This window comes from Sus scrofa, chromosome 6, assembly GCF_054392235.1.
Source record: "Sus scrofa isolate SSC_HxYL_T2T_F1_AM1 chromosome 6, Sscrofa_HxYL_maternal_Yorkshire_Landrace_v2.0, whole genome shotgun sequence".
Lineage (NCBI taxonomy): Eukaryota > Metazoa > Chordata > Mammalia > Artiodactyla > Suidae > Sus > Sus scrofa.
Genome location: NC_139388.1, coordinates 122,021,715 through 122,037,773, shown reverse-complemented (window position 1 = coordinate 122,037,773; position 16,059 = coordinate 122,021,715). Strand labels below are relative to the sequence as shown.

General features: G+C 36.7%; 1 long non-coding RNA gene across 1 annotated transcript in view; it reads right to left on the bottom strand.

Moving 5' to 3' along the window:
* Positions 1-15,773, bottom strand: part of LOC102162836 (uncharacterized) — a 33,214-nt gene extending 17,441 nt beyond the window's left edge. Inside the window, exons 1-2 of the long non-coding RNA XR_014807845.1 lie at positions 15,052-15,773; positions 13,932-14,159 (exon numbers count right to left, since the gene is read on the bottom strand). This is a non-coding gene — a long non-coding RNA (uncharacterized LOC102162836). The remainder of the gene's footprint in view (positions 1-13,931; positions 14,160-15,051) is intronic.
* Between the last annotated feature and the right edge of the window lie 286 nt (positions 15,774-16,059).

Below are 16,059 nucleotides of genomic sequence, written 5' to 3'. Positions count from 1 at the left end.
GAAGAACAAAGTCATAGGACCAATGCTACCTGACTTCAATACTATAAAATTACAATAATAAAGGCAGCATGTCTATTCATGAAAGAATAGACACATAGATCAATGGAACAGAATGAAGAGGCCAGATACAGACCCACATAAACATAATCAACTGATCTTTAGCAAAGGAACAAGGGAAAGTAAATATAGAAAGGACAGTTTTTTCAACAAATGATGCTAGAATTAGATGTTCATGTGCAAAAAGTAAAATACACTTATATCTTTCACAAAAATAACAAAATAAATCAAATATCTAAGTGCAAAAAGAAAAACTATAAAACTTTTAGAAAAACTGAATAATATATTTTTGAACTTTAGTCTGCAGATGAATCTTCATGTACACTAAAGCATGATTAATGAAAAAATTGGGTTTATTAAAATTAAAAGTTCTATCCTGCAAAAAATTATTTTAATAGAATTAAAATATAGCCGTGGCTTTAGAGAAAATATTTTCAAAACAAATTTTATAATGTACATGTGTTCAAAATACAAATACTCTTAAATCTCAACAATAAACAAACAACTCAGCTAAAAAATGGACAAAAGATCTGAACAGAAAACTCACCAATGAACATACGCAGATGGCATATGATAACCATATGTTAATATTGCTTGAGTTCCCATTGTGGCTCAGTGGATTAAAAACACAACATAGTGTCCCTGAGGATGCAGGTTTGGTCCCTGGCTTCGCCCAATGGGTTAAGGATCAAGCATTGGCGCAAGCTCGGTATAGGTTGCAGATACAGCTCACTCAGATCCTGTGTTGCTGTGGCTGTGGCATAAAGTGGCAGTTGCAGTTATGATTCAACCCCTAGGCCAGGAATTTCCATATGCTGCAGTTATGGCCCTAAGTAGAAAAAAGAAAAGAGTGTGAACACAAAATTCCATTAAGGAATTGTAAATTAAAACCAAAAGATACCACTACACAGGTATTAGAATGGCTTAACTTCAAAAAACTGACAATATCAAATGAGATATTTGAGAATGCAAAGCAACCAGAATACTTATTCGATACTGGTAGAAATGCAAAAAACAGTACAAGATTTTGGAAGAGAGCTTGGCATTTTCTTACAGAGTTAAACATAATCTTATCATATAATTGAACAATTATGCTCTTAGGTATTTACCCAGTTGATTTTCAAACTTAGGTCCACACAAAAACCTGCATGCAAATATATATAGAGGCTTTATTCACAATCACTCAAACTGGAGGCAACCAACATGCTTTTTAATAGATGAATGGATAAACTAACTGTGGTACATCCATACAATGGGATATTATTTGGTGCAAAAAGAGATGAACTACCTATCACGCCAAGAAAAGACATGGATGGACCTTAAGGGCATTTTGCTAAATAAATGAAAACACTTTGAAAAGACCATATAATATAAATTATATTACATCTAGAATAGCTATAGAAGCATAAAAATCCTCCGTGATTGCTGATGAGGGGAGAAGAAAAGCTGAGAAAGGTAAATTACAGGCTATATTTAGAGCAATATAATTATTCTGTATAATATTATAATGGAAATTGGCACAACATTGTAAATCAACTATAATTTTTAAAAAAATACTATAATGATGGATACATGGCATTATGGATTTGTCAAAACCCATAGAACAAAGAGTGACATTGACATAAACAAATTCTAAAACAATAATTAATGAGGTCAAGGGATTGCAAGATAGGACTCAGTGAATCCAACTGTATTACAAATGTATGAAACAACCTCACCAATAAGAGTTATAGGAAAAGATGCTGACCTAAGTAACTTTGGAAGTAGTTTCTTAGACTAAAGGAAAGCAGAAGTTCACATAAGCACTATACTCTAGTTGATTAATTTTTTCCTATAGGCGGGTATTTCTGATACTGCCATATGTGTTATACTGGAATTAACAAAATAAGTAAAGGCTTGCAGATGGTAGGAGCAAGCTTTCTCACTGTGGAGTGGGAATTTGGAGGTAAGCAAGTAGAGGAGAACAGGATGACCCATTAGTAATGAGTTCGAGTTGGAGACATCAGTAGGAACTTATGTTTAACTTAATATAGAAACAGATACTTACATATAGAAATATTTATATATAGGTGTATATATATGAGTTAGAATACCTATACATACCTCCACGCTCTAGAAGCAATGACAACTTAGTAGCAATGAGTGCACCTAAGTGCTTGAACCTTGGTTTCCAACACCATTCTCCAATAAAAGGAGTAAAGGCTCCTTGGAGAAATGGCTGATTATAGGGCAAGAATGGGAAAAATAATGAGCCTTGAGCAGCTTATAGTGCCAGAAAATAAGGAAGTGCTCTCCACCATTAGCACCCTTTGAACAACAACAACAACAACAAAACCCACAAAACTTTTACATTAATGTGGATATTACAAAGGAATACAAGAGTTAACTGAAGCCTCTCCCAATGGCTAAAGCTAGAACCATTTGAGCAAGAGCATAAATATTATTACATTATAACTTAAAATATAAAATATCCATGAGTCCATACTGATATAATAAAGAACTGAATAAATACATAGATGTGGAGAAGAGAAAAATCTCCCTTGAAGTAATTTATATAGAAACCCCACCCCCCTCAAGGAGGAGGTAGTGGGTTGAATGGTGGCTTGCCAAAAGATATGTCCACCTGGAATCTGTCCATGTGACCTCATTCTGGGAAAAGGTAGATGTAAATATGTTAAAGATCTTAAGATGAGATCATCCTAGGTTTCCCAGCAATGACAACTTAGTAGCAATGAGTGCACCTAAGTGCTTGAACCTTGGTTTCCAATACCATTGGAAAATGACAGAAGTCCTTATAAGAAGGGGAGAAGACAGACACAAGAAGACCCTGTGAAGATTGTGGCAGATGTTAATGTTATGTTACCATAAGACAAGGAAAGACCAGGGCTTGAAGATGTGAAAAAGGATTCTCTCCTAGAACTTTCTGAGGGAGCAGGACACTGCTGACACCTTGATTGCAGACCTTGGCCTCTAGAACTATGAGAGAATAAATTTCTATTTTAAGCCACCAAGTCTGTGGTAATTATACAGCAAGACACTTAGGAAACAAACATGGACAGAGACTCTTTTAGTGTGGTTTGTTCATAGTGACCTCTTTGCAAAAAATACAGAATGGGGAGGTTGGAGTTGGTGTATACATGCTACTATACAAAAAATCCATCAGTAACAAGGATCTATTATGTAGCTCGGGGAAATCTATTCAATACTCTGTGATTGCCTGGAGTTCCCACTGTGGATCAGCTGTAATGAACCCGACTGGTATCCATGAGGATAAGGGTTCGATCTCTGGCCTCCCTCAGTGGATTAAGGATCCGTCATTGCCATGAGCTGTGGTAGAGGTCACAGATGTGGCTTGGATCCTGTGTTGTCGTGGCTGTGATGTAGGCCAGCAGCTGCAGCTCTGATTGAACCCCTAGCCTGGTAACTTCCTTATGCTGCATGTGTGGCCATAAAAAGAAAAAAAAGAACAAAAAACAAACAAACAAGCAAAAAACCTCTGTGATTGCCTATATGGGAAAAGAATCTGAAAAAGAACAAATGCATATACATGTATGGCTGATTCACTTTGCTCTATACTTGGAACTAACACAACATTGTAAGTCACCTGTACTCCAATAAAATTTATAATAAAATAAAATACAGTATGGAAAGTGGGGGAAAGTTGAGTAATGTTAAAGTAGAGAAACCTGACAAACACTACCTAAGCCAGGTGATCAAGGCCAGCATGGAAGTTTCCATCTTGGCGCAGCAGAAAGGAATTCGACTAGGAACCCTGAGGTTGTGGGTTCGATCCCTGGCCTCCCTCAGTGGGTTAAGGATCTGGTGTTGCTGTGAGCTGTGGTGTAGTTTGCAGACGCAGCTCAGATCTGGTGTTGCTATGGCTGTGGTGTAGGCTGACAGCTACAGCGCCAGTTAGAACCCTAGCCTTGGAACCTCCATATGCCTGCCATGGGTGCAGCCTTAAAAAGCCAAAAAAAAAAAAAAAAAAAAAGGTCAGCATCAATAGGGATAAATCTCGTTGATATTATAAACTCCTGGCATTGTGGGATGAAAATAGCGCTTTAATGCTGTTCTTCCTCCCTAAAACCCATGTCTCTAGTTTCATCATGAAAAATACATGAGAAATTCTTACATAGGGAGATTCTATAAAATGCCTTAACAGTATTTAAAGTATTTAAACAGCATTTAAGTATTTATTTCCTTAAACTAGAAAAGTCCAGGAAACTGTCACAGCCAGCAGGAAACTAAGAAGACATATTGTCTAAATATAATGGGATATTCTACACAGGATCCAGGAACAGAAAAAGATATTTGGTGAAACTAAAGAAATATGAATAAACTAGGGACTTTAATTAATAATCATGTATCAATATTGTTTTATTAGTCACAATAAATACATCACAGTAAGACGTTAATCACAGGCAAAACTGAACACAGGTTATAAGCAATTTCTACTGTCTCTTCAATTTTTACATAAATCTAAAACTGTTCTAAAAAACAAAGTCAATTGATTTTTTCTGAAAACGAAGGCATTATTTAAATAGCTTTAAATAATTGGATCAGACTGAGGCTACCAGATTTGACTAAATTTTTGAATTTCCCTCATGTTGTCGTCAGCTAGAACATAAAGATGACACATTTTCTTTGCACTCCTGAAAGTAATGTGTGTAAATGAGCCAAAGAAGTTAAGAATCAAAGATTTAAAAACCACATAGCTACTAATGACAGAGCTGTAACTCAACCCCCAGATTTCCGACTCTGTAGCGTCCAAGTTCTTTCTACTTTACATATAAAAAGCACTCTGGGAAATTTTACCAAAAATAAAACACACTCTTTTCTTTTGAACAAGCTACACTATACTTAAGGCGAAAAACATGAGAAATAGTAAGATATATAGTGAAGAGAATAAGTCTAATTCATGTCTGTATGATTCAGAGAACCAAAGGAATGTTAGGAATGAAATGAGAAGGTAGTGACCTCAATTATTCATATCAAAATAATCTCTATTACTGTGCTTTTTATGAACTTTTATCTAGGGTCTTCTGGTCACTGTGGATCAAAAGGTTAAGGTCTTCACCTAGAATCTAATTTGTTATGGTTTGTTACTATTTTATAGTCTAAAGGAAAAGAAAAATTTAATACGTTCACTTTTCAACATTAAATTTTTAACACTGCAGCCTGTAATTATCCAATATCTGAAATACCCTCTTTTCAAATTCTGACCATCAGGTCTTCTTTCTACAGCATAAATTGAAAAAGTAGAGAGGATAAGAAACTTAAAGTTGTTAAATTGAGTATTAATATTTATGAAGGCAAGCGTTACACAATTAGCCAAAATCTTGTTTAGGGATTAGCTGAGCAAATTTAAAAGTTAGCTGGAGGATATTATGAATACAATACTATCAATCCTAAGAATGAAGTTCAATAAGGTTAACTCCCATATTAAATTTGTAGTACATGATTCCATATATATTTAAACAAAGATGATAAAAGATATTTAGAATATCACATCCTTTTTCAATGACGGAAATTTCCTTTCAAGAAATATATACTTCTAGTTTCTACAAGAAGAGATAAATGACCTAACTCTTGTTGATTCAGCGTAAGGGCTGATTACAAGTTGGAAAATAAGTTAAAACTAAGAGACTTCAATTTTAACCAGTAGGGCACATTTGCTTTTCAAGTAAAATGCTCTTGAATGAAAAGACTAATAGAAAATAATATTAAGTACATGAAAACTCAGAGAGTATATTTCAATTTGTCAAAAACTTACTTTTATCACCTTACTCAAATAGCCTATGGGTGAACCGTCACATAAATTAAAAAGGTAAAATGGAAGAGACAGCAACCCTGGAGCTGAAACTAAATTGGAAAAGGAAAGGAAAGGGAAAAATATCATTTACCAATGTGCAAAACTGTGAAATGAACTCATTTCATATGTTTGGAAAGTACCAACCCATATAAGTGTTCCACAAATCCAAAAAACCATTCTCTTTAATGTATGCTTACCTGTCAGAGGTATCAGTGTTATGTCTTTAATTGCTCACTTTTCTCTAGGTATCATTAACTTCTAAAGGGATTATTAGAGTTATACTACATAGCAGGTGTAGTAAAAGAAGATGATAGTCACATACTCTAAATCTTTAGACTATGTGTATCAGAATCACCTGAGTTGCCTTTAAAAAATGCCTTTATATAAATTTATAAAACTGATAAAATCTTGAGTTCTATTCCTAATATACTAATTTTTATTTTTTGTCTTTTTAGGGCCACATCTACAGCATATGGCAGTAGCTAGGGGTCTAACCTGAGGTGTAGCTGCTAGCCTATGCCACAGCCACAGCAATACCAATTCTAAGCCCCAACTGCCTCCTGCACCACAGCTCACAGCAACACCAGATCCTTAACCCACTGAGTGAGGCCAGGGATGGAACCTGCATCCTCATGGATATTAGTTGCATTCGTTACTGCTGAGCCACAACAGGAACTCCCCTAAAATACTAATTCTAATATCAGAGACCCAGAATCCACCTTTTCAACAAGCATCCAAGTCGATTCTTGGCATACTAATGCTAAAGAATTTTGCTTCAAGCTAATCTAATTAAATATAGCACAAGATATTTAACTACCAGAGAGGAACAAAAAGTAGAAACAAATGACATAAAGGTTTAAGGAGCTAATGTCTTGATTTGTTTGTTTACAAAGTTAAATGAGAATGTGACAAGGACTATCACAATATACTTTAAAGAATAGTAATATGGATCAAATTCCAAATGGATTTTAGCACTGGTTGAAGAATTCATGTTTGAAAATAGTCCTTTTTTCCTTCTTTTTTCTCTTTCTTGAGAAAAACTGAAAGTCTCATATCTGAGCTAACTTTGAGATCAGAAAAATAGAAAAGCACCACATCTATGTTATGTAACTGATTGCCATGCTTTTATTCTTTTCTCTTCGGTTTCATCCCAGGCATGTAGAAGTTCCAGGTCTGCGCCCATCGGAGCAGTGACCCAAGCCATAACAGTGACTGAACCCTCTAGGACTCCAGGGGACTCCTGCTGTGCCTTTATTCTTATCCCAAACCATTCTAAAAGGTTTGTCTTTGGTAGTGATAATTATGCAGAGGAGAAAAAGCAGGTCAGGGGAAGAGAGGCGAGTGGGGAGGTCCACCATATACAAGTGGTCAGCAAGTGTTCAATCTTATCAAGACATGAAAGCAAAGACTTTAATTGGTCTTAATGTATTTCCTGTGTTTTTAACTCGACTTTGGTAGTTTCATTAGGAATATAAAAGTATATCAACTCTTACTGTTCTGAAACTAAGATAAATTTCGATTAATTGATTTTCAAACAGCTCAGAAACATTAACAAAAATGTGCTAAGTCCTTTTACATATACTTAGTTTAAGAATATAGGAGATCCCACTGGGGCGCAGCAGAAACGAATCCAACTAGAAACCATGAGGTTGCGGGTTCAAGCCCTAGCTTCACTCAGGGGGTTAAGGAGCTGGTGTTGCTGTGAGCTGTGGTGTAGGCCACAGATGCAGTTTGGATCTGGCGTTGCTATGGCTATGGCACAGGCAGACAGGTGCAGCTCTGATTCAGCCCCTAGCCTGGGAACCTCCATATGCTGCAAGTGCTACCCTAAAAAGAAAAAAGGAAAACAAAAAAAAGAATACAAGTCATTTATAAGCCTAAATTGTTTAAAATTAATAAAACAATCAAAAGCTTACCTCATTTAGGTTGTAGTAAGCCTAAATGAGGAGGCTTTGAGGTCATAGCCATCCAAAGCCAAAATCTGTCAGCAACGAGCCAAATCAAAAGGGTGCCTTAAAGTCAAGAGTTGTGGTAATTTTACACACACACACACACAGACACACACACCAAGTGAAAAATATACCTAAACTAAGCTTAAAATGACCCCCTGGGCTAAAAAAAAGGTTTCTACACAGGAATGAAATACTCTGAGATGAAAATCTTTACAGCTGACCAGTCCATGATCTACCCTCCACATCCTCTAAGGCCACCTCCCTGCTTTAGAATTAATAACCCATAAGCATCAGTCATGAGCATGATTGTCACAATTACTAAAGGATTTTCCAGTCTGCTCTGTGCAGGGCAACCATTGTTGGGCACTGTGACTCAATTAGAATTTGAAAAGTGTATACTTCCATACAAGTGCTTTTTTATTCATTTTCCTTTAGCTCCTAAATTATTTTTTGACAATGCCCTTTCTTAAGCTTGATTTAGTATTGGCTTCAACTTCATGAGTTACCTTCCAGTCAAAAGATGTCTCTGTTTTACATTAGTTGACCTGGTTCTCTGTGGGCCCCAAATTGCCTTCCTTTGTGCGAAAGTATCTCAACCCTCCCTCTTTCTTACATTCATGTCTTTTGGGGGGAAAATGGCCTTTTACAGCCTTGAAGACAATTTCAGGTAGCTTTTCTCTCTTCCTACTCAAAGAAATACAAGAGGTCACTAGACCACTGCATATTACCTATTCCTTCATTTCACAATATTTCATAGGGTTTTTCAAAAAAGTACATTTCTTGTCATCTGAGTTGATTATAACAGTTTAAAAAGCAGTGAGGGAAAAAAGGTCATTTTCTCCTTTTATTCCACCCACATCATGTAACCAGTGAAAGTATTTGGTGTTTATCTCTCCATTCTCCTCCCAAGACTTTTGCAAACCTATGTAAACACTGATTTACAGATCTGACCTTTATGTTTCTCATATGGTCTTCTATGCGTGGCTTATCTTCTAAAATTTCTTTTCACTGGAACTAAAACTTGTTCAGATATATTTCTTTTTCCTTCATGCTTTTTTTTTTTTTTCTTTTACATGTTTTTGGTTACACCATACACTGAGGACACTGTTTCAGCTCTTAGCAGACCTGCCAGTCCTGTTCTATCTAGTTAAGTCCTTATTGAACTGCAGATGGCTGCCTTCTGGAGATGTCCAAATGTAATTTGGCCTCATCCTCAGCTTTTCTCTTCTCTGAGATTTAAAAGTGACTGGATTCAATTCAGTGAGCAGGTGTTAATTGCTACTGTGTGGCAACTGTCCCTTGCATGGGACTCATGGGACATTAGTTTAAGAAGGACCCTGTGATAGCAGGAAAGAGATTCTAGAATTTGTGGAACAAAGAGAGTTGTTGGCAAATTACTTTCATGGATCCAAAACATTTTAGTGCTAATGTATTGAAAAAAAAATTCTATTACTTGATATGGTTTCACTTGTCATTCTTAGAACTAAAAAAAATCACTGCTTCTTTGAGGCAGGCTGATTTTACCTACAAATGTAGAGTAACTTTACAGGTCAATCAGCTAGGAGAAGAGAATATGTAAAACAGATTGGGCAGCCACTGGGTGGCAGCAGAAATTTGATAAATATACTGCGTGACTATACTTTCTTACTGTTTTAGCTTATCTTTTACTATTAGCATTCAAAAAGACATTATTTTTAACAAAATGTCTTATAATAGATAATATTCATCTACCTTATCTCTCTAATGTAAGCTAGCAATATTCAACTATGAGAAAATAGAACTTCAAAACATTAAACCTTGTTACTCAATATTCTATGAATATAGCATAAAGTTTTAACATTACTTAGGATGAATTTAAGTTGTTTTCCTAATAATTAAAAGTTGCCATTACTTTTAATAGCTTTAAAAATATGCTAACAGAAATCTTACATATTCAAGGAAGAACTGTTGAAGAATTCAGAAAAGACAAAGAACAAGATTAATCAAAACTTTCTTACCTAAATTAACCATTGATAGTCACTGGCTATTATTTATATCATCTTTTTCAGCGTACGGTGGTTGTTTTTTTTCCATAGTAATATCTATCTTTATATAACATTTTAAACTGCTTTTTATTTTCCATTTAGTATAGTGTGAATTATTTCCCCATGTCGTCTGATATACTTTTGGAACATTATATTTCGTTATGGAATAATATTCCCTCTCATTATGCGAGAACATAATTTATAACCAATTTCTTCTTATTAAGAATTTACCCATTATTAGCCAAAATTTCCAGTATTTATTCTTATAGACCACCATTGCTAAATTTGAAGGCTAGGTAGCCTTCCAATGTTAGGTAGTAAGTTGATATTTCATATAATGAGAGATAATGGTACAACGTGTTTCTAGCTTTCTCATCAGACTTTCTGATCAGAATTATTTAGATAGGTTCTAAATCAGAACTCAAGGGCTGAAGCCCAGATTTCTGCATATTTTAACAAGCTACCTGAGTTACTTAAATGCATACTGAAGTTTCAGAAATATTCACTCTCTGAATGAAATTATATAGTTAGAAGACCCTCAATAATATTGTTAATAGGCAATTCATAAATGTGGAAAAGCATTTACATTTCACTTGTTTCCATTTCTTCTATATTAAACAGAAATGATGATAAATCCTAAGGTTAGTGTGGTGTCAATGGAATACCAGTATTTATCAAGTCCATTTCCAACTAAAATGCAGGCTTTGGAGATACTATGGGGAAGAACACGCCTCTTTGACTACCAGAGATCATGTATTGAGTGTAATATGCAGTAAACGTTATGCTAAGCAGTTTACATGTACCTTTATCCCTCATAACAATCTTTCCAGGTTAGTTGGATAAGCTCAGAGGTTCAGATGGGTTAAGTAAATTAACCCAGGTCACACTGTTTTTCAACATCAAAATCTGAATTCAGAATGTATATATGTATATGTGTGACTGGGTCACCTTGCTGTATAGCAGAAAATTGACAGAACACTGTAAACCAGCTATAATGGAAAAAATAAAAATCATTAAAAAAAAAAAAGAATTCCTTCTGAGAGTTCCCACTGTGGATCAGTGGTAATGAAACCAAGTAGTATCCATGAGGATGTAGGTTCAATCCCTGGCCTCACTCAGTGGGTTAAGTATCTGCGTTGCCTTGAGCTGTGGTGTAGGTTGCTGACGTGGCTCAGATCTGGTGTTGCCATGGCTGTGGTACAGGCTGGAAGCTATAGCTTCAGTTTGGTTCAACCCCTGACACTGGGAACTTCCATATGCCACAAGTGTGGCCCTAAAAAGCAAAAAAAAAAAAAAAAAAAAAAAAAAAAAAAAAAAAAAAAAAAAAAAGAATTCTTTCTGCAAGTTCCTGTTGTGGATCTGTGGGTTAAGAACCCAACATAGTGTCTGTTAGGATGTGTTTTCGATCCCTGGCCTCACTCTGTGGGTTTAGGATCCAGCATTGCTCTGAGATGTGGTGCAGGTCACAAATGTGTTCAGATACAGGGTTGCTGTGGCTGTGGTGCAAGCCAGCAGCTGCTGCTCCAATTCGATCCCTAGCCCAGGAACTTCCATATACTCCAGGTGTGGCTATAAAAAGAAAAAGAAAAAAACAGAACTCATTCTAGTGCTATGACCTATGTTTGTTCATCTCTGGGACCCTATCAAGCTGTATGCAGAAAGGTGCACATACAGGTAGGCAGAGGAAGTTTTTTCCTGGTTCAGTAAATTTACTCTATGTTTACTGGTTTGTTTCTTCCCCATACTCTTTGCAAATGGCAAGGGAATACTACGGAATTGATGTTGTCTTATGTGACAGAGTGAATTGAGAGGCAAAAATTGGATTTATTTGTTCTTTTTTTGTAAGCTTTGCATTCTAGATGGGCAATTATCAGTTATAGGGCAGAAAGCAGTATATCTACTGTTTGGAGGTTTTGAGTAAAAAGTGTAACAAGATGCTCCAGCAGGAAAATCACATCCCTGCTAACAGTTTCTTTAAAATCTATATTAGCTACTCACAACAGTGGGGGCTATGACAGAGAAGCTAATTCGGAATAGTTCATGCTTGCTGATGCATACCCAGAACTGCATGGTTTATAAAGGGCATGGCCTTTGTGGACAGAGGGTCCTGAGGTCATACTTTCTTAGCCCTCGGAGGTGGCTTTAGACCTCGATGATATGATAGGTGATGTCCTTTTAATAATCTGCTGGGTGAATAAATAATCTAACTTTTTATTAGAAAAAAATAATAGTTTCTTGGTCTACTAACATGGCCAAAGGAAAAATCATTGATTTTAATTATCTGTTGGGAAAGCTACACTTTCTCCTCAAGCTGGGCCTTTGGAAGCAGCTGATCCCATCAGTCATGAAAGAGTGTTGGTAAATGCAAGGCCTGGAAGTTCATTATTTTGCCTTGTGTGAGAGTCTCTCCTTCTTTGAGGGCTTTTCTGACTTGGGATAGCTTGATGTAAATTATCTACCACAGCATAGACACATGCGGCATTCTATTTGCTTTGGCTTGGACCCTGAAAGCTCTCAGTTAGACGCCCACAAGGCCCACTTCTGTGCCCTCACATCTCCTTCAATTCTCTACTCAGATGTGGCCTTTATATTAGTCAACCCAGGAAACCACAACAGTAGACCATGTACTGGGGGCTGAAATAACAAAAATTTATTTTTTCGTAATTTGGGAGGCTGAGAAGTCCAAGATCAAGGTGTTGGCTGATTTGATTTCTGCAGAGGCCTCTCTTCTTGTCCTGCAGATGCCACTGTGTCCTTACACGGCAGGGGAAGGGGGGTAGGAGAGGGAGTACTCTGTAACCTTCTTTTTTTTTGGCCACGCCCAAGGCATATAGAACTTTCTGGCCGGGAATCAACCCATGCTTGAGCAGTGACCCGAGCCCCTGCAGTGACAAACGCTGAATCTTTAACCCACTGAGCCACAAGAGGACTCCTCGTAATCTATAACCACACTAATCCTATACGATCAGGCCCTACCTTTATGGCCTCATTAAACCTTAGTTATCTTTTGATAGGACCTCTTTCCAAATATAGTCACAACAGATGAATTTGGGGGGAGAGTTCAGTCCACAGCACTTTTTCAGTGAGGTCTTCCCAGGAACCCATTTACATTTACGACCCCCATACCATGAGCTTTTCTTCGACACTACTAGGCTTCATGGTCCTTCACAGCACTTTCCATCCTCAAACCTACATAGTATATATTTATCCCTTGGCCACCTGTCTCGCCACACAAAAATAAAAAGTTGACTCTGTTTGTTTTGGTACTTGTAGCAGCCACGACAGAGCCTGGCACAGAGGAAGCCAACAATATAAAAATTGCTATGCCCATGGACTGCTCTCTATGAGGATGAACTACTCTTTCTTATTCATCATGGAATCCAAACAGATGAGACACTACCCCTGCCCTTCCAGAGGTTTCAGCCAGTTACATAGATGGGGCTCGGTATAAATGAGTGAAGCTCTCTAACTATAAACTGAAATTCAGGAAATGATCAACAAGGAAAGTTGAAATCTGTATTGTGCATAGTCCAGGAATATATCTGCCTCTCACAGGAGTTAACCTCTTCAGATTTGCATAAATCTATTTGCTGAACTAGGTTAGGAAATCAGATTTCCCATTATTAAAGTTATCATTCATCCTTGGTACTATTTAAATGAGCCAACTGCAAACTATAAGAATAGGTCAAATCTATGTGCTCAAGTACATTTTAAATATCCATCTTCACTGGCAAATTATACACAGAAATGTCCCTTTGACAATATTTTAAGAAATGACCATGTGTAAGAATAGCCAATTGCACAGCCCAGGTTTTCCTTTCTGATAAATTTGTTTGATATCAGTTAAAAAAAAAAAAAAGAATGATTTACTAGATCTCAGCCAGAGAGGGTTTTAAGTCAAATCACACTGAATTTATTAAGTTCGCGAAGGTATTTTTTTTAAACATCACCTCATCCACTTGAATGTAAAATTATAGGAAAAATAATTTCTAATTTCATTTTCCTGCTAAGGTCTAAAGAATGTTATTGACATTGCTATCTATTTTTCCAATAGTGAACCCCAAATGAAATGAAATGCTGCTTTACCTTCACTGGTGAATCATGCAGGGCACGAAACCACAATCCTGAATTGAACCAGACCATCTGTCCTGTTTCTCCAGATGAGCTGAATTTGGTGACAAATCTTTCTCCACACAAAGGAGTTTTCCTTTTCATTTTCTGTCTTAAGGGGGAGAGTGTAATTCCTCCAGTGGAAGATGCATAAAAGTATTTTTGCTTCTCATACTGTATTGCTGAAATATTTTGACTCTGAACCTAGATAAAGTAGTCAATAAATTATGACTTCAAAGGAGGTTTATCTCTCTGAAACTTTAATTCTCTCATTATTCCTCCCCTCCACACCCACGCTGTTCTGGGAAATAGGATGTTTCCTGGAAAGGTAGCTTTGAATGACATTTTCTGAGAAAATTCCTTCATCGTATGACAATGCTACAATGCTGAAGCACAAAACACTAAAAGAATGGTAACTTTATACTCCTTGAAGAATCAAGTCATCAGTGAAAAGCTTTTGTCCCCTAAAATTCAGCAGCCAGTTATAACAGTGGGCAGCCAGAAAATGTTTGCTCATTGAATGTTGGATGACTATTGGCACCAAAAGTGCCCCAGTCGTTAGAGCCCCCTTCCAAGTGCTGGGGATCAAGGAGAAAACTGCTTACATTCAGTGAGATGACACTCTCTCCTTAAAGAGAGAGGAGAGTTAAAGCATCTCTTTTTTGGAAATAGCAAAATGCATTTTCTCCTACCACCTAAAATTCTAAATAAATTTATTGTTACTTTGACATAATTTCAAGTAATTACTTATTAAAATGCTTAAATTATTAGCTTGCCAGAGGGCTTTAAGAAAAATATTTATAAGAGCTGATAAAAGAAAGCTTTGTCCTGTGGGGAAGATGGTGAATCAGACACTAAATAGGAAGGTAAATAATTCAAAGTCATGTTCTTACAGAGGTAGCATAACACACAGGGTGGCAGACACCACTGGGGCTCTGGAATATTTGTCTTTTATGGTAACAGCTTATCACTTATGTTCCCAGTTCCCAGGCTGGAATGAACTGGGCAGTGGGGCTCCCTTCACCAGTCAAGGCTGGCTTGGAAAAATATTGCTACTGATGACATTTATCTCTGGCACTTTGTGTCCGGGGGTTACCTGTTGTCTGCCTCTGTCATTTCTCCCATGGTTAAATGCTTCCCTCTTGTGAGCCCCAGCAAATCAGGAAGTTTTATTTCTCAGGCATACTGGTCCAGGCGCTGTGAGTTCCCTGACGTCCATCCAAACCTGCAATTTGTATGTGTAGGGCTTGCTTTTTGTTTTTTTGTTTTTTGAAATCAGAACCCTACTTAATAACATGATCACTTGAATAGTCGGAAGCAATGTCAACTCCTTAAAAAGAATTACATTGCAATGTATTTCAGAACACTGTCTTTTTTTTTTTTTTTTTTTTTTTTTTTGGCTATAGTCTCTGTAATATAAGCTGACTTTTTAATATGGGAATATGTATTACATTGATCTTTTAAAAAGTATTGTGCAACTATAAATGTAATAAATTCATTGAGTAATTAAAAGTATTAAAAAGTACCACCAATAGGTACCACATTGTTTTACTATGTTTTTAAATTTTATGAAATCAATTGTAAGCATTACCAGCATCTAAACAAATTCCTAGAGTCATACAAGAAAGGCTTGGGGAAAGGGCTCTGGATTGTGTAAAGAATGGTACACCTTGAAGAGATCATTATCAGGAGGACTGTGTTTTTACTGAGGAGCACTCTTCAAGGGGAATGACTGGGATGCTGCCTCCCTCAGTGGGAGCGCCCTGAAACTATGTCAGATGTGGGCAATGGATGCCCCCGGATGTTTCATTCTCATCCAAAGGCAATCTTAAATGGTTTCACCTAGTTATCTCCCCCACTGCACCTTATATGAGTCCTGGTTACACTCTTGTTATAATAAAACTATCAATCATCTTTTCCAATAGCCTATCATAATTTTTAAGATTTGGGACCCTCTGAATTTTCTCAGTGTCCCCAGTACTTTGCAGTATGTATAGCAGCCATTGCATCTTGTGGCAAACAAGAGAATGGGATGTGGCCTCTGAAAAACCTTTCATACTCCAGATCTCAGCTGTTACTCTTTTCTTTAAACTCTGGAAGCCTC